Source organism: Oryctolagus cuniculus, chromosome X, assembly GCF_964237555.1.
Source record: "Oryctolagus cuniculus chromosome X, mOryCun1.1, whole genome shotgun sequence".
Lineage (NCBI taxonomy): Eukaryota > Metazoa > Chordata > Mammalia > Lagomorpha > Leporidae > Oryctolagus > Oryctolagus cuniculus.
Window position 1 is genome coordinate 66,459,684 of NC_091453.1, and position 20,217 is coordinate 66,479,900.

At 38.0% G+C, this 20,217-nt stretch overlaps 1 protein-coding gene across 3 annotated transcripts in view; it reads left to right on the forward strand.

The window, feature by feature from the left end:
- Positions 1-20,217, forward strand: part of HDX (highly divergent homeobox) — a 213,597-nt gene that overhangs the window by 23,295 nt on the left and 170,085 nt on the right. For 2 of the 3 annotated variants that reach the window (XM_051827390.2, XM_051827388.2), the window contains exon 2: positions 380-427. The exons of the other annotated variant lie outside the window; for it this stretch is intronic. The gene's annotated coding sequence lies outside the window, so the exon portion shown is untranslated. The remainder of the gene's footprint in view (positions 1-379; positions 428-20,217) is intronic. 3 annotated transcript variants of the gene reach the window in all.

The window sequence follows — 20,217 nt, forward strand, 5'->3', positions numbered from 1 at the left end:
TTGTGTTAAATTTATTCCTAAATATTTACATTTTTGTAGTTATTATGAATAGGATTGCTTTCGTGATTTCCCATTCAGCAAGATCATTATTGGTGTATACAAATACTACTGCTTTTTGTATGCTGATATGTATCCTTTGACTGTATCAATTTTTACAGAATTTCAGTGGTGTGTTCAGATTTTTTTCATATACGAAATCAAATCATCTGTAAGCATGAGTGTTTTACTTCCTTTCTAATTTCTATGTCTTGATTTCTTTTTCTTCCCTAATTGTTTTTGCTAATACTTCCAATACTATATTGAATGGGAATTGTGAAATTAGACATCATTGTATTGTTCCAGACCTGAGAGTAAATGCTTTCTTGTTTTCCCCATTCAGTATGAAATTGGCTGTGGGCTTGTCACATACAACTTTTACAATTTTGAGGTATGTGTCTTAGATACTTTAATTTGTTAAGAATATTTATCATGAAGGCATTTTTAATCCTATTAAATGATTTTTAGGCATGTATTGACATGATTGTATGGTGCTTGTTCTTCATTCTGTTGAATTGTAATTATACTGATTGATTAGTAAATATTGAATGAATCTTACACCCTAGAATAAAAAAATTACTTAACCATGGTGTATGATCTTTTTGAAAGATTTAATTATTTATTTGAAAAGCAAATATATATATATATATATATAGAGAGAGAGAGAGAGAGAGAGAAATCTTTCACCCACTGATTCACTCCCCAAATGGCTGCAATAGCCAGAGCTGGGCTAGGCCAAAGCCAGGATCCAGGATCTGTTTCCAGGTCTTCCACCTGGGTGCAGGAGCCCAAGCACTTGGGCCATCTTCCATTGCTTTCCCAAGTGCCTTTCAGGGAGCTGGATCAGAAATGGAGCAGCTGGGACTCAAACTGGTGCCCATACAGGATGCTGGCACTTACAATGGCTCCAGATGTATGATTTTTTTTGATGTCGTGTTGCTTCTGGCTTTCTAATATTTTGTTGAGAATGTTTGTATCCATGTTCATCAAGACTATTAGTCTGTAGATTACTTTTTGTGCTGTGTGTTTGGTTTTCATATCAGCGTAATGCTGATATCATAAGCAGTTTTGTAGCATTCCATCATTTTCAATGTTTTGAATAGCTTCAGAAGTATTGGTGTTATTATTAAAAAATGTGTAGAATTCAGTTGTAAGGCCATTTTCAAGACTTTTCTATGGTAGGAAAATTTCAATTACTGCTTCAATCTCATTTCTTGTAATTGTTCTGTTTAGACTTTCTGTATCTTGATTTAATCTTAGTTTCTTCAGTGTTTTCCAACTTGTTAGCATATAATTGTTCACGTAGTTTTTTTGTTTTTTTTTTTTGACAGGCAGAGTGGACAGTGAGAGAGACAGAGAGAAAGGTCTTCCTTTGCCGTTGGTTCACTCTCCAATGGCCGCAGCGCTGGGGCTGGTGCACCACGCTGATCTGATGGCAGGAGGCAGGTACTTATCCTGGTCTCCCATGGGGTGCAGGGCCCAAGCACGTGGGCCATCCTCCACTGCACTCCCTGGCCACAGCAAAGAGCTGGCCTGGAAGAGGGGCAAATGGGACAGAATCCGGCGCCCCAACCGGGACTAGAACCCGGTGTACCGGAGCCGCAAGGTGGAGGATTAGCCTTGTGAGCCACAGCGCCAGCCATGTAGCTTCTTATATTTCTTTCTTTCTTTTTTTTTTTTTTTTTTTTTTTTTGTGGAGTCATACAATTGTGATCTTTTGAGACTCATTTTTTTTAAAGATTTTTTTATTTGAAAGTCAGAGTTACAAAGAGAGGTAGAGACAGAGACAGAGACAGAGAAAGAGAGAGAGAGAGAGAGAGGTATTTTATCCGCTAGTGCACTCCCCAGATGGCTGCAACGGCTGGAGCTGTGCTGATCCAAAGCCAGGAGCCAGGAGCCAGGAGCCAGGAGCATCTTCCGGGTCTCCCACATGGGTGCAGGGGCTCAAGGACTCAGGCCATCTTCTACTGCTTTCCCAGGCCACAGCAGAGAGCTGGATCGGAAGAGGAGCAGCCAGGACTAGAACCAGCGCCCATATGGGATGCCGGTGCCTCAGGCCAGGACTTCAACCCGCTGTGACACAGCGCCAGCCCCAGCTTCTTATATTTCTTTGAATTTCTGCAGTACATATTGCTTCCTTTTTCAACTCTAATTTCATTTATATATTTCTTTCTTTTTTCTATGACAGTATGACTAAACCTTTGTGTGTTTTTGTTTTTTGATTTTGGGTGTTTTTTTTTTTTAAGTTTCCATTTCATTTCTTCTCTTATCCTTATTATTTCTTGCCTACTGCTACTTCAGGGTTTGGTTTGCTCTTGCTTTTCTAAATCCTTGAGATGTAACATTAGATTTTTTTTTTAGATTTATTTATTTATTTGAAAGTCAGAGTTACACAGAAAGAGGAGAGGCAGAGAGAGAGAGGTCTTCCATCCACTGGTTCACTCCCCAGATGGCCACAACAGCTGGAGCTGTGCCGATCTGATGCTTCTCGGTCTTTTGGCCTTTGGAACCATCTGTGGTTCCAGGCTAAAGCCAGGAACCAGAAACTCAATCCAGGTCTCCCATGTGGGTGGTGGCAGGAACCCATGCACTGAGTCATCACCTGCTGCATTGCAGGAAGCCAGAATAGTGAGCGGAGCCAGGACTCAAACCTAGGTGCACCAGTGTGGAATGTGGATATCCTGAGTGGTGTCTTAACCACTGTGCCAAATGCCCACCCCTTCTATGGCTTATTTTTTTAACACTCAAGTGTTTATATTAAGGTCTGCCATTGTGGTGTAGCTAGTAAAGCCGCCACCTGCAAGGCTGGAATCTCATATGGGTGCCAGTTTGTGTCCTGGCCGCTCTACTTCTGATCCAGCTCCCTGCTAATAGCCTCAGAAAGCAGCAGAGGATGACCCCTTGCCACCCATGTGGGAGACATGGAAGAAGCTCCTGGCTTCAGCCTGGCCCAGCATTGGCCATTGTAGCCATCTGGAATGAACCAGTGGATGGAAGAACTCTGTCTCTGTCTCTCCTTCTCTATATATAACTCTTTCATATAAATAAATAAACAAACAAATCTTTAAAAAGCATTTGAATTAGACTTTCTAACATTACAAAAAAAAATAAATAAAACAAAACAATAGTGAAAACATAGCACTTTCCCCCCAATGTTTGGCTCCTTTTATTTTATTTTATTTTTTTTGCCAAAAGAAATTCTTTTATTTAATGAATATAAATTTCCAAAGTACGGCTTATGGATTACAATGGCTTCCCCCCATAACGTCCCTCCCACCCGCAACCCTCCCCTTTCCCATTCCCTCTCCCCTTCCATTCACATGAGGATTCATTTTCAATTCTCTTTATATACAGAAGATCAGTTTAGCATACATTAAGTAAAGATTTCAACAGTTTGCTCCCACACAGAAACATAAAGTGAAAAATAATAGATGATTTTTTAAATGATGATGAAATCAGATCAGACCTATTGTCATGTTTAATCCCAGTGAGAGTCAAGTTGGGAATTAATAATTTCTTCTTTTTTTTTTTAACAGAAGATCAGTTTAGTATACATTAAGTAAAGATTTCAACAGTTTGCACCCCCATAGAAACACAAAGTGAAATATACTGTTTGAGTACTCGTTATAGCATTAAGCCTCAATGTACAGCACATTAAGGACAGAGATCCTACATGAGGAGTAAGTGCACAGTGACTCCTGTTGTTGACTTTACCAATTGACACTCCTGTCTATGGCATCAGTAATCTCCCTATGCACCAGTCATGAGTTTCCAAGGCTATGGAAGCCCCTTGAGTTCTCCGACTCTTATCTTGTTTAGACAAGGTCATAGTCAAAGTGGAGGTTCTCTCCTCCCTTCAGAGAAAGGTACCTCCTTCTTTGAAGACCTGTTCTTTTTTTTTAAGTTTCCATCTCATTTCTTCTCTTATCCTTATTATTTCTTGCCTACTGCTACTTCAGGGTTTGGTTTGCTCTTGCTTTTCTAAATCCTTGAGATGTAACATTAGATTCTTTATTTGAAAATTTTCTACTTTTTTGCTGCTTATTGCTATAAACGTCCCTCATAATCCTGGTATTCTGTATCCCACAAATTTTGATATATTGTGTTTTCACTTTCATTTGTTCCAAGGAATTTTTGAATTTTATTTCTAATTTTTTCCTTGATCCACTGGTCAATTCGTTGGTCAGGAACATGTGGTTCATTTTCAAAGTATTTGTTGATTTCTAGTTTTAATCCTTTGTGGTCTCAAAGGATTAAAATGGTATAATTCACACTTAAAAAAGTTTACTGATACTTGCTATGTGGCCTAATATGTATGATCTATCCTAGAAAATGTTCCATGTGCTGATGAAAATATGCATTTTCTACAAGTTAAGTGAAATGTTCTGTAAACATCTGTTAGAGCCATTTGCTCGATAGTACGGTATATCTTTGCTATATTTTGATATGTATTTCATTTAGTGATGCTCTTATGTACCTTTGTTGATTTTCTATCTGAATGATATGGCATGGCTGACAGTGCGGTGCTTCATTCCCTCACTATTATTGTTTTGGAATCTCTCCCTTGAGATATAATAATACTTGCTTTATATATTTGGGTGGTCTTTGTTGGATGCATCTATATTTGTACTATAACTTCTTGCTGAATTGATCCTCTTTATCAATACATGATGCCCTTCTTTGCCTCTATTTTTAGTTTTTTATTTAAAGTCTGTGTTATCTGATGTGAGTACAGATACGGCAGATTGCTTTTTATTTCCATTTGCATGATACAGCATTTTCCTACCTTTCACTTTCAGCCTATGTGTATCTTTACCTTCAAAGTGAGTTTCTTGTAGGCAGCATATATTTCAGTCTTGATTTTTGTGCATTCATGCAACTCATATCTTTAATGGGTTAATTTAATCTCTACATTCATGGTTAATATTGAAAGATAAGACAAATTCATGTCATTTTGTTGATTGCTTAGTGATAATTTTATATATTCTTTGTTTCTTTCTACCTCTTATTTATCTTTGAGTTTTGGTAGCTTTAAGTCATAATAAGGTTGGATTCTCTTTCTTGCTGAGTATATACCCTGTCTTTAAATTTTGTACTGTCATGTGTTTTTAGATTGCTGCACTGATCCTTTTTAAAGTTATGTAGGACTCCTTTCAGGATGTCTTATAGTTCTGGTATGTTGGAAATGAAATCTCCATTTTGTTTGTGTGGGAAATACTTTATTTCCTTTTCACTTCTAATGGGAAGCTTCACTGGGTATAGTATTCATGGTTAGAACTTTATCAGCTCACTTATCAGGGGATAAAGGGGATCCTTTGAGCTTCCTTCTATCTGGATGAATATATCTATTTAAAGTCTTAGGAAGCTTTAAATTGTTATTTCATTAAATAGAATTTCAAAGCTTCCTTCTATCTGGATGACTATATCTAAAGTCTTAGGAAGCTTTAAACTGTTATTTCATTAAATAGAATTTCAAAGCTTTTTTCCCCTCTTCCCTTTCAGCAATCCCTATAATATGAATATTTGTTCATTCAATTGTATTTCATGTGTTTCATAGACGTCCTTCATTCCTTCTAATTCTTTTCTATTTTTGTCTGACTGGTTTCAAAAATCTTGTCCTCAACATTAGAAATACCCGGTGCCGCGGCTCAATAGGCTAATCCTCCACCTGACGGCGCCGGCACACCCACACCGGGTTCTAGTCCCAGTCGGGGTGCCGGATTCTTTCCCGGTTGCCCCTCTTCCAGGCCAGCTCTCTGCTGTGGCCCGGGAAGGCAGTGGAGGATGGCCCAAGTGTTTGGGCCCTGCACCCCATGGGAGACCAGGAGAAGCACCTGGCTCCTGCCATTGGATCAGCGTGGTGCGCCGGCCGCAGTGCGCCAGCCGTGGTGGCCATTGAGGGGTGAACCAACGGCAAAAGGAAGACCTTTCTCTCTGTCTCTCTCTCTCACTGTCCACTCTGCCTGTCAAAAAAAAAAAAAAAAGAAATACTTTTGTCATGCGATGTGTTAAGTCACTGCCTGCAATGCTGACATCTCATACTGGAGTCCCATCTGCTCCATTTCTGATCCAGCTCCCTACTGATCCAGCAGAAGATGACCCAAGAGCTGGAGCCCCTGTACCATTGTGGAAGACCCAAATGAAGCTCCTTGCTCCTGACTTAGGCCTGACCCAGCCCCAGTTATTGTGGCTATTTGGGGAGTGAACTATGAATGAAAGTTCTCTCTCTCTCCATCTTCCCCTCTCTAGAACTGTGCCTTTCAAATAAATAAATCTTTTATAAAGAAATCCTTTTTCCCAGTTGATTTATTCTGTTGTTGAAGCTCTCAATAATATTTTTTTGCTTCATTGATTGACTTTTTCAGCTCAAACATTTCTGATTGATTTTCTAAATGATTTTTATCTCTATTGAATTTCTCATTCATGCCATGCATATTTTCCTAATTTCTTTGAATACACTATCTGTATTCCTTTACACATCATCGAGTTTCCTTAGGATAATTATTTTTAGTTCTTTTTCATTGATTCTACAGGTTGCTTTCAAATCCGGATCTATTATTGCTAGAAGACTATTGTGTTTGGGAGATGTCAGGCTTCCTTGCTTCTCATGTTTCCTGTGTTCCTATTTTGGCATATGTACATCTGATATTACTATCCCTTCTTCTTTAAGGAGCAGATTTCACTGGAAACTATATTGATGTTAGATTGAATGCAAGGTTTCAGTTGGGTAGTCACTTTGACTTTGGTTCTAGATGAGCCCTGATGTATAACCTCTAAGTGATTTCTTTAACTACAATCAATGTCAGTAGTGTCTATGAGTACCATAGTTATCTTGTCTGCTGCAGTCTGTTGAAGTGGATGTGGGTTTCCAAAAGTGTGTGTCTTTAAGCCCCCAGAGAGTTGGGAGTCAATCACACCTGTGTTTGTAATGGCAATAGCTATGTTCAAGGTGTCAGGCAATCCATGTGATTCTAGGACTTGTGGCACAGATAGTTGTGGCTCTAGAATTGATCTTGCCCTGCTCCCATGGGGTGAATACTGGTTATACTGCAGACTGTGCACTGGTAGGTTTGGGCCAGGAGCAGTGGAATGCAGGTAGGATCTTCCCTAGGTGCAAGAAAATATTCAAATGTAGCTCTGTAAAGACATCTTTGAGGAATTTAATTACTTTGATATGGTTAAGTAGCTTTTGGTTGCTTTTAGAATACAAATACAGCTTATAAATCCAAAAGACTGAATCTTTAGGATTTAGATCTTAGACTACCTCAAATTAGCAAAGACTTCAAGTATGATTTGATGGAACGTACAGGGCAACAGAGTTCACTGTGTTGACGACCAAAAGGAAACTTTTAAATGACAGGGCAGGTTTTATCAGAGATACAAAGTGCTATGAAAGCATCATAGGAGTGAAACAAAATATAATGTAGAGCATTTGGAGAATAGGATTTGGATAAGACGTCATAGACAGTGTTTTATCATTATTTAATTTTGGTGTGAGGTATTATTTAGCTTGAGTCTAAGATGTGTGCAAGTTCAGAAAGGAGAATATAGACAGGGCAAACCGGAAGGCAGTCTAGGGACAGAGTACATAGGCCCTTTTATTCGCGGGGTGGGGGGTGTCTTTTTTAAGATTTATTTATTTGAGAGACGGTGTTACAGAGAAGGAGAGACACAGAGAGAGGTCTTCCAACTGCTGATTCACTCCCCATATGGTTGCAACTGCTGGAGCTGGGCCTTTCTAAAGCCAGGAGCCAGGAGCTTCTTCCGGGTTGCCCACGTGGGTGCAGGGGCCCAAGCACTTGGGCCATCCTCCACTGCTTTCCCAGGCCATAGCAGAGAGCTGGATCAGAAGAGCAACTGGGACTCCAACCGTTGCCCATATGGCATGCCGAGGCTGCAGGCTGGAGGCTTAGCCTACCACACCACATTGCTAGCCCCTACATAGACCTTTTAATAGTGCTATAAGGAGTTTGGGCTTTATAATGCAGGTAACAATGAAATTTGAGTAACAGAGTAATAAAAATGGAGCTATGTTTTTAAACAAATATATTTGCTTTGCAGATAATGTTGACAGTATATTGAAATAAGAATTAATGTTATAGAAATCAGCTGTGGACATTGTGATACTACAGATGAGAAAGAGTGAGGGCCAGATATTATTATATTAAATAAATTATATTCAAAGAAAGCAACAGATGTGAGAAAAATGCAAAGGCAAAAGAAAGGAAACATTCATGATTATTATTAGCAAAAAATTTTGTATTAAGAGATTTTAGTGGCAGGCACTTGTAATATTTAAGATATTGCTTCAGACGCCTACATTCCATCCCAGAGTTCTTCAATTTGTGTGCCAGCTCCACTCCCAATTACAGTTTCTTGCTAATGTGCATCCTGTTATGCAGTAGGTGATGGGTCAGGTAGTTGAGTCCTTACCACCCATATGAGAGAATGGATTGAATTCCTGACTCCTGGCTTCAGCCTGGTGCATCCCTGGCTGATCATGGCATTTGTGGAGTAAACCAGCAGACGACAGATGGCTCACTCTCTCACTGACTCTCTCCTTTTAAATACATACATACATACATAAATTTTTAAAAGACATACTTTGGGATCAGCACTGTGGCATAGCAGGTAAATCTGCTGCCTGCAGTGCCGGCATTCCATATGGGTTCTGGTTCGAGTTCCAGCTGCTCCTTTGCCGATCCAGCTCTCTGCTGTGGCCTGGGAAAGTAGTAGAAGATGGCCCAAGTCCTTGGGCCCCTGCACCCATGTGGGAGACCTGGAACTAGCTCCTGGCTCCTGGTTCCTGCCTTCAGATCGGCCCAGCTTCAGTCACTGCAGCCATTTGAAGAATGAATCAGCAGATGGAAGACCTTTCTCTCTCTCTCTGCCTCTGCCTCTCTGTAACTCTTTCAGATAAATAAATAAATCTTTTTAAAAATTCTTAAAAAAAAAAGAGATACTTCCCTCAGTGAACATTCTTTTAAGTTCTTTTTTGGGAGACTGGAATAAAGTAGAGATAGTTCTACTTAGTAACATGATTGTATCTCTGCTGCCACAGTAAAGTATCCTATTTCTAGGATGTCTTCAGAGTCATACTATTCAATTAAACATCAATCATTTAAAAAGTAAAACATTCGTGGGGCCAATGTTGTGGCACAGTGGGTTAAGCCACTGCCTGCAATGTCAACATCCCATATCAGAGCACTAGTTCAAGTCCCAGCTGCTCTACTTCTGATCCAAGTCCCTGATAAAGCATGAGGGAAAGAAGAGGAATTTGGCCCAAGTACTTGGGCCCCTCCTTGGATTCAGCTTTGTCCAGCTCCAGCCATTGTGGCCAATTGACGAGTAAACCACAGGTTGAAAGATCTCTTTCTCTCTCTGTCTCTCCCTCTCTGTCACGCTATCTTTCAGATAAATAAAACAAATCTTTTAAAAAAGTAAAAAAATTTGTAAAATTATAGACAATTATATCACTGGAGACTTAATCAGTGTTCATTTTTATAGCAAAAGCATTAGTAAGGATATATATTTATACTGTAAATAATATCCTTCTGGCACATGAATCAAAAGAAACAATAACCACCATTCTAATGACTATTCATCAGTAATATTTGGACGAGGAGATTATCACAATTTCTTATTTAAGAAATAGAAATCTGAGTGCTTTAAAGTAAGTAACATTTCTTAATAGTGAATTAGATACTCGATTAACAGTGTGAAAGCATACTGTGCATTATAAAAAGTGGATCTGTAAATCTTTCATGGAAGATACTCTCAGTAGCTGGTTAACTGCATTAGCTCTTAACTGATCCCACTGAACCTAAACTCTCAACTATTACATGTGAGCTTTTTTTAGCTTTTACTTAAAAGTTACTTTTCCTTTAGCTTTTGAATCAATCTTCTGAGTTAGATTTGCAGAAGTGTGCAGGGCTTAAGTATAAACCCCTAGAGAGAGCTTACATTAAATAAAATTGCTGACAGAACTGTGCTGGTAGTTGTGAATGTAATGAAATGCTTCCTTGGTTTCTCAGGGAGGGGGAAGGGGAATTAGTAAAGAAAGGACTTAGTGACTGAGAAAAATCTCACTGTCTTTTCTATAAAAGTTAAGTTTGGATCTGTTACTGTCATGTCTAAGTGAGAATGTAAGAGAAAATGTCAAGCTGCTATGAAGACCGGGAGGCATTGGAAATTGAATTTTCTTTTGCAGACTTTTGCTCTGCAATGACTACGGCAATAAGTTCTGTGTTGATAGCAGTCTTATTGAGAATGCCCAGAAAAATCGTTACAGCCATATGATTCTCAGATCACAGCTCTAGGAATCTTAGGCAAAGTAAGTGTTCTTTCTCAGAATGAAAATATCTTGTTTGAAGACCCAATTTTCTATGAACTCTGCATTATCTATCAAAACTCAGAACAACAAAATGGCTAAGAGCAATTTCAGGTAACATTGGGCTACAACACATAATCAAACAATATGTTTTTCTAGCAGCTCTTCTCAAAATCAAAGGCCATTTAAATGTGTACATATGTGATCTTAGAAAGTTTGCCAGTAGATGGCATATCATTACATTACCTGTACAGTAAAAGTATAACTGTTTGACCAAGGTAAGATCAACAAAAAATCTTCTGAAGTCAAAAGTATACCTTTTAAAATTGAGAGTTCTATGTTAGTATTTATTGTCAACTACATATTCTGTTGTTTTGTAAATGTTTAATGGGTCTTATAAATATGAATTAGATGTAATTTTAGTGATTTAAATGATCACATTAAAATGTAGAGGGCAGGGCCGGCACCCTGGCTCACTTGGTTAATCCTCCACCTGCAGCGCTGGCATCCCATATGGTGCCAGGTTCTAGTCCTGGTTGCTCCTCTTCCAGTCCAGCTCTCTGCTGTGGCCCAGGAGGGCAGTGGAGGATGGCCCAAGTGCTTGGGCCCGTGCACCCACATGGGAGACCAGGAGGAAGCACCTGACTCCTGGCTTCAGATAGGCACAGCGTCGGCCATAGCGGCCATTTGGGGAGTGAACCAACAGAAGGAAGACCTTTCTCTCTCTCTCTTTCTCTCTCTACCTGTCAAAAAATTTTTAAAAAAGAGAAAAAAATGTGGAGGGCATACCTACAATTATAAACTTGGAAACGTCCTAAAACTTAGTCTGTTCCAAACACTTGTTTGGAATTTCTCGTCCTTTCTGGTAATAAGGAAGCAAAAATAATTTGGATGAGTCAGACCAGTTGGCTTCCAGCCTAGGCTATGTCACTTATTAACTATTTAGCTTTAGGCAAATCAATTAACATTTCTGAGACTCACGTTTGCCCTGCATAAAAGAGGACAAAATAGGAATGCAACATCATTTCAGAGAGTTATTGTAAGACAAAAGAAAATTACAAAACCAAAAGAAAATTCTAAGGAAACCAACACAAAAATTTAAATAGTATTGTTTAAACCATATATGGGGGAAAGAGGGACAAATTATTAAAGAAATGGCATTATGACATATATACGTAAAAAAGATCTTAATTTCTACTTCATATCATACACCAAAAGAAATTTTAAATAAATTTAAGAGCTATATGTAAAATTTGAAACTCTGAAATATCAAACAAAATATAAACAAATAAATATTTGATCTGTAGCAGCAGTGAAGGTATTTCTAAGTGTTAAAGTAAAAAAGGTAGGAAATGATGATACCATAAACAAAAACAAATAATGTACTAGAAAAATACTTCAAACACATTGCATAAGTAAAGATTAATTTCCAGAAAGAAGGTTTCTGATAAATCTATTAGACTAATATTTGATTTTTTTAAAAAAATTTATTTAAGTTATACAAGTTTCACATATTTCATATATAAAGATTTAGGAACATAGTGGCACATCCTTCCACCCTCCCTCCTGTCCACACTGCAATCCTTCCTCCTCCTCCCTTGATACTTGATTTTTTAAAAGATTTATTTGTTTATTTGAAAGGCAGCATTACAGAGACAGAGGCAAAGAGAGAGAGAGAGAATTTTTCATCCACTGGTTCACTCCTCAGATGGCCACAACTGTCAGGGTTGGTCCAAGATGAAGCCAGGAGTAGAAGCCTCCTCCAGGTCTACCACATGGGTAGCAGGGGCCCAAGCACTTGGGTCATCTTCTGCTGCTTTACCAGTCCATTAGCAGGAAACTGGATTGGAACTGAAGCAGCCAGGACTCGAACCAGTACTCCCTGGCTGTAGACAGCAGTTTAACCCTGTGTGCCACAACACTGGCCCCAACACTTGATTTTTTAAAAGTGAGCTACAGTCATGAACAAGCAATTCACAAAAGAAAAAACAAATATTTTGAAAATTTAGGTAGGGGCAAACGCAGGTTAAGCCTCCATATACAGTGCTGGCATCCCATATGGGTGCCAGTCAGTGTCCTGGCTGCTCCACTTCCCATCTAGCTTCCTGCTAATGGCCTGAGGAAATAGTGGAAGATGCCCCGTGTATTTGGGCCCCTGCCACCCACATGGGAGACTTGGATGAAGCTCCAAGATCCTGACTTCTACATGGTCCAGCCCTGGCCATTTCAGCCATTTGGGGAGTGAACCACCAGTTGGAAGATCTCTTTCTCTCTCCTCCTCCTCTTCTTCCTCCTCCTCCCAACCATTTGGGGAGAAAACCAACAAATAGACTCTCTCTCTCTCTCTCTCTGCCCTCTCTTTCTCCCCTCTCTCTCTCCTCCCTCTCTCTCCCCTCCTCTAAATCTGCTTTTCAAATATATAGGTAAATCCTTTAAAATTATGGTAAACTTAAGAAATACAAGTCAGAATAAGGTGCTATTTTTCCCTCACTGGAGAAGGGAAATTTGGTAATACGCATTCAATGCCTTAGAAATGTGAATCTTCATACTGTCTGTTGAACTCTTTACTTAGTGTAGGAATAATCTTTTTTTTTTAGGAATAATCTTATTAGTACAAAGTAAACTGAAAATAGATCTTTATAAAAATTAAGAATTGGGAATAGGAGAGGAAGGAGGAAGAAGGGTGGGGCCGTGAGAGGGAAGGATCATAGGGTAGGAAGTATGTATCACTATGCTCTTGAAACTGTATATAGGAAATATATGAAATTTGTATACCTTAAGTAAAACTTTAAAAATTTAAAAAATTTTCAAATATAATAAATTTTGACTCAGAAATTCAAATTTAATTTGTCCTAAACAATCAAATATTGTAACAGGTATTGTACATAAAAGTATTCACTGCAGAATTAAAGTTTCACAAAATTTACAACAACCAACATATACAGTAACAAATGATTTTTTAATTGTGGTAGGCTACACAATTGTTTAATATGCAGTCATTAGGCCGGCGCCGCGGCTCACTAGGCTAATCCTCCGCCTAGTGGCGCCAGCACACCGGGTTCTAGTCCCGGTCGGGGCGCCGGATTCTGTCCCGGTTGCCCCTCTTCCAGGCCAGCCCTCTGCTGTGGCCGGGGAGTGCAGTGGAGGATGGCCCAGGTGCTTGGGCCCTGCACCCCATGGGAGACCAGGAGAAGCACCTGGCTCCTGGCTCCTGCCATCGGATCAGCGCAGTGCGCTGGCCGCAGCGCGCCGGCCGCGGCGGCCATTGGAGGGTGAACCAACGGCAAAGGAAGACCTTTCTCTCTCTCTCTCTCTCTCTGTCCACTCTGCCTGTCAAAAAAAATAATAATAATATGCAGTCATTAAAAACCATATTGTAGGGGCTGGTGCTGTGGCATAGCAGGTAAAGCTGCTATACCCCACATGGGCACCAGTTGGAGTCCCAGCTGCTCCAGCTCTCAGCTACGGCCGGGGAAAGCAGTAGAAGATGGCCCAAGGCCCTGGGTCCCTGCGTCCATGTGAGAGACCCGGAAGGAGCTCCTGGCTCTTGGCTCCTGGCTTTGGATCAGCCCAGTTCTGACCATTGCAGTCGTTTGGGGAGTGAACCAGCAGATGGAAGATTTCCCTCTCTCTCTCTCTCTAACTCTGCCTTACAAGTAAATAAATAAATATTAAAAAAAACATATTGTAGGGAAACATTCACTTTACACTGAGTGAAAATTTATAACATAGTATTTCAATATAATTACATAATTCAAATTTGGTTATATATGAAAACAAACACATACACATATACACATACTTAAAAGCTATACAACAAAAAGTTTACTGATATCTTGCCATTGGTATTCCTTCTGTTGTATATTTGAAATACGTTAATCAGAATAATAGTATATATTATTTGAAACTCTATAATTTGGTACACAACATAAATATTTAAAGGAAAATAAGTAAATTAGCTCCTGAACTAATCCAAAAGAAGCATTTAACAATATGGCATGTAAAATGTCAGTGATTATTATCATCATCATTTACATTCACTGAAATATTTAAAGCTATTTTTAGGAATTGTAATATTCTACTTCCTCAATGATTTACACATTGTTTTTGCTGAAAGGGTATATAAAGATATGCTAGTTCAACCATGTATTTTATGAGTGAGGGATGCTATATTTCTATACTGCAACTGTGTTACAGTTCACTGAAAGAATAATTAAAGCAGGGCATCAGCCTAATAACTTAGCAAGTTTTGGAATACTGAAAACTCACCATACTCCAAGGGCACACAAAGTGGCAATTTTTAAATTGTCTACAGTTTTAAACTTGATCTCAAATCGAATGATGAAACTGGTCTCAGCCCCATTTGAGCATTCATATGAAGAGAATTATGTAAGATCTTCGAGTGCCAGAAGTTTTTCATAATAATTCTAAATAGAAAGAAGGAATTATTGAACTAGTCACCACTAGAGACATAGATTATTTTTCAACAAATATCTATTAAGTAAATAGTAAATAATAAGCACTACACAAAGCACTGGGGAATCATTATCCAACTGGATGAACGTGACTTTTGCTCCCATGTAGCTTTCAGTTTAGGATGGAAAGAAAGTGTTTAGTTCACCTAGGACAGAATTTAGGAAACAATCAAACTTCTGGTTCTACTAAGCATTTGAAACAATTCAATCTTAAGCTTTGCTTTCTTGACCCAATTCTACTAGATTTGTTAAATCTATAAAATTTGTTTTTGAAACTTCAAAATATTTGATGGACCAAAGTATATCTATTCAAGGTATAAAATATTATACACATATATACATTGTTTATTAAATATCACAATCAGATTAACACATCCATCACCATCCATAGCTACCATTTTTCAATGTGTGTGTATGTGCGTGTGTGTATATACTGAGGATACTTCAAATCTGCTCTTTTATCAAATTCAAGTAAACCATGCAGTATTATTAATTGTAGTTAGCATACTGTACATTAGAGCTCCAGAAGTTATTCATTTTATGACTGAAAATTGTACCCTTTGATAACATCTCCCCATTTCCCTTGCTTCTCTGTATACATTTGACTCTGAATGAAGAATAGTCCCCAAATTATGGACTGCTACTTTTTTTTTCCTGCTCCTGATCCTAGTACTTGGAGACCTGGCTTTTTTATTGTATGTATTTAGAGTTATAAAGTTCCATGTAAGCATTGCTTTTTACTGCATCCCATAAGTTCTGTGTCTTAAGAAGTTCTTCACTACCTTGACATCATGAAAGTTTGTCATTTTTGGTAAAGCTTTATTATTTTCCCTGAATCAGTTTTTTTCATATTATGTGCAGCAGAATTGGACTCCTCATGCTCCAAATTTTTACCCTGAATCACAGCAATATTTATTGAAAAATAATCAGTTCCTCCATGACTTCTGTCATATATATAATATTTTTATATCCATGGAAATGTTGTTTTCCTCTCTTCCATTTCATTAGTTTATGTATCTACCCCAGCATCATCATCACACTATATAGATCACTGTAATTTCATGTTTATTTTTAAATAATTTATTAATATAAAGAGAATAGACTTCATATAGTTCATAGATACAATTCTAAGAAAATAATGATACTTACCTCCTTCCTGCTTGCCTGCTTTCTTAATTAGTGCGATAACATATGCTTCATTTTCTTTACACTCACAGAGCTCAACAAGTAAAAACTAGAAAGACCACTGTCCAACCAGGAATACAGACAAGGGCTATAAGCAATATTGAAATCTCAAGATGTCAATTTCACTCATACACATTAAATTTTTATATGCTGCCTCCAGTTTTGTTTTTGTTGTTTAGCTATTCGGGGTCACCCTATGAGTTTACATGAATTTTAGCATCATTTTTTCTAGATCTGAGAAGAATGTCATTGGTATTTTGATCAGGATTACACTGAATCTGTAAATTGCTTTCAGAAGTATGGATATTTTGATGATATCAATTCTTTCAATCCACAAACATGGAACATGGAATATATATATATAATATATTATATATATATGATGTTGTATGTTGCAACTTTACCTATAAATATACATATGCATATATATACATATATATATATACACACAGAGAGAGAGAGAGAATCGTGTCATCTGCAAACACGGATAATTTGATTTATGAAACTCTAGAAAATATACAAATACATAGACACTGAAAGGCATGCTCCTGAATGAACGGTACGTCATAGAACAAATCAAAAGGGAAATAAAAAATTCCCTGGAAATGAATGAAGATGACAATACAACATATTGAAACTTATAAGATACAGCAAAAGCGGTGTTAAGAGAGAATTTTATAGCATTTAGTGCCTACATCAAGAAATTAGAAAAGCATCAAACAAATGATCTATCATTGTATCTTAAGAACCTAGAAAAACAACAGCAAAACAAACCTAAAATTTGTAGGAGGAAAGAAATAATTAAAATTAGAAATGAAATATACAAGTTGAAACAAAAAATACAAATGATCAGTGAAATGAAGAGCTGTTTTTTTAATAATCAAAATTGATACACCATTGGCCCAACAAACCAAAAAAAAAGAGGGAGAAGACTCAAATCAATAAAATCAATGTTGAAAAAAGGAGCTGTAACAATAGATACCACAGAAATAAAAAGAATCATCAGTAATTACTACAAACAGCTGTATGTCAACAAATTGGAATACCTAAAAGAAATGGATAAATTCCTGGAAACATATATCTACAAAAATTGAGCCATGAATACATAAGAAAACTAAATAGACCAATAACCAATACAGAGATTGAATCAATAATATTCTCCCAACAGGGGCCGGCACCGTGGCTCAGTAGGTTAATCTTCTACCTGCAGTATTGGCATCCCATATGGGCACCAGTTCTAGTCCTGGCTGTTCTTCTTCAAAACCAGCTCTCTGCTGTGGCCTGGGAAAGTAGTAGAAGATGGCTCAAGTCCTTGGGCCCCGGCACCCACATGGGAGACCAGGAAAACACACCTGGCTCCTGGCTTCTGATCAGCACAGCTCCAGCCTTTGCAGCTATTTGGGGAGTGAACCAATGGAAGGAAGACCTTTCTCTCTGTCTCTCTCTGACTGTAACTCTACCTCACAAATACATAAATAAAATCTTAAAAAATAAGAAAAATAAAAAATAAAAACAAAAAATAATAATACTCTCCCAACAAAGAAAACCTAGAACCAGGTGGCTTCACTGTTGAATTCTGCCAGACTTTTAAAGAAGTAATTCCAATTATTCTCATACCATTCAAAATAATTGAAAGGGAAGGAAGCCTCCCAAACTCCTTCTATGAGGTCAGCGTCACCTTAATTCCAAAACCAGAAAATGATACAAGAAAGAAACCACTTCCAATCCAGTTCTCTGCTATGGCCTGGAAAAGCAGTGGAAAATGGCTCACATGCTTGGGCCCCTGCACCTGCATCAGAGACCTAGAAGAAGCTCCTGGCACCTGGCTTTGGATCAGTGAAGCTCTGGCCATTGCAGCCATCTGGGGAGTGAACCAGTGGATGGAAGGCCTCTCTCTTTCTGTCTCTGTCTGCCTCTTCTTCTCTCTGTGTAACTCTGACATTCAAATAAATAAATAAGTCTTTAAAAAAAAAGAAAAAGAAAACAGACTCCTATCAATCTTTCATCATGTATAAACATGAACTTAAAATGCATTAAATACTCAAATGTAAGACGTGAAACTATGAAAGTATCAAAAGAAAACTAAGGAGAAATGCTTCCGGACATTGGAATGGGAAAAGAATCATTGGGTCAGATTCCAAAGGCACAGAAACAAAAGCCAAAACAGATATAAAAGATTACATCAAAGTAAAAAACTTCTCAGGGAAGGCAACAATTTGAGTTAAGTTTAATGAAGACATAACTTACAGATTAGGAAAAAATATTTTCAAGTTATACATCTGACAATGGTTAATAACCGGAATGCTTAGGGAACTCAATTCAATAGCAATAAAACCAAATAATACAATTTAAAGTGGGCAATAGATATAAATAGACATTTTTTCAAAGGAGACATACAAACAGTTAACAGGTATATGAAAAAATGCTCAACATAATTCATCATCAGAGAAATGCAAATTAAAACCACAATGAGATAATTACCTCACTTGTTTACAATGGCTATTACCAAATATATAAAAGATAACAAACGCTGCCAAAGGTCATCAATATATTTAGATTTATAGTTACCATATTATTTGTGCTTTGTATTAGTCCTGACCACACTTTTGCTTTCTCTTGTCTTTGTCTACTTTTCAACAATTGTTTAACATTTCAAGTTTATTTTTGATATTTGTGAAGAAATATGTATTCTGTTTGTGATGCACTAAAGTGTTCTGTCTTTGAATTAAAATATCTGCCCTTAAAATATTAAATCCTAAATCAATAAAATGCTTTAAGCATCTCTCAGACAATACAGTATTTTTCTAGCACTTTAGTTCCATTCACTCTCTTTCAACTTACATTATTGATGCATATGTTTAAAAATTGAATCTCAAGGTTTCAAAGTTGAGAACCAAGGATGACTCCTAATGTAAACTATGGACTTTGAGTGCTAATTATATGTCAATTGTACATTCACCAATTATAACGTATGTACCATTTTGATGGTGGAGGTGGTTGATAGGAGGCTATGCATGTATGGGGATACAGATGCATGGGAAATCTCTGTAACTTTTGCTCTATTTTTCTGTGAATATAAAACTGCTCAAAAAGCAAACTTCACTGAAAACTCAAACCCACAAAGCATTATTGTTTTTCTCAAGTAAATATTCATTTAGATTTATGCACATATTTGCCTTATTTACTCCTAAGATCACTTTTTTTCCTCTCTTCAAAACATTCTACCATTTGTAAATGCTATTTTGTGATAACTCTTTCAGTTTATTTCTGTCTGATAATATAATTTTATCCTCTTCTTGAAAGATATTTTTACCAGGTGTAAAATTCTATGTGGCAGGATTTTTTTTTTAAGCAATGAATGTTATTATTCCACTGCCTTTTGACTTCCATTGCTGCCAATGAGAAGACAAATGTCAGTCTACTTGCCACACTTTTGAAGATAATGTCTCTTTTCAGACTGTCATTAAGATTTTTCTCTTCATATTTGATGCTTAGCTGTTTCATTATGATATGTCTAGGTGTGAATTTCTTTTATTAACCCTTTTTGGGACTTAATATTCTTCTTGAGTCTTTGGTGTCCTTTACCATTGCTAGTAAATTTATAATCAACAACTCCTTTAAGAATTACTCCAGGGACAGCATCGTTGGGTACTGGGTAAAGCTTCCACCTGCAATGCCAGCATCCCCTAAGGGTGCCAGTTCATGTCCTAGCTGCTCCCCTTCATATCCTACTACCTACTAATGTGTCTGGGAAAACAGCATAAGATGGACCAAATGCCTAGGCCTCTGCATTCATGTGAGAGACCCGGAAGAATCTCCTGGCTCCTGGCTTCTGCCTGGCCCAGTGCTGGCCAATGAAGCCATCTAAGAAGTAAATCAGCAGATGGAAGATTTCTGTCTGTCTTTCCCTCTGTAACTTTGCCTTTCAAAATAAATAAATAGAGGCTGGCGCTGTGGCGTAGCAGGTAAAGCCGCCGCCTGCAGCGCCGGCATCCCATATGGGCACCGGTTCAAGTCCTGGCTGCTCCACTTCCAATCCAGCGCTCTGTAATGACCTGAGAAAGCAGTGGAAGATGGTCCAAGTCCTTGAGCCTCTGCACCCACGTGGGAGACCTGGAAGAAGCTGCTGACTTCAGATCAGCACAACTCCAGTCATTGCGGCCAACTGGGGAGTGAATCAGCGGATGGAAG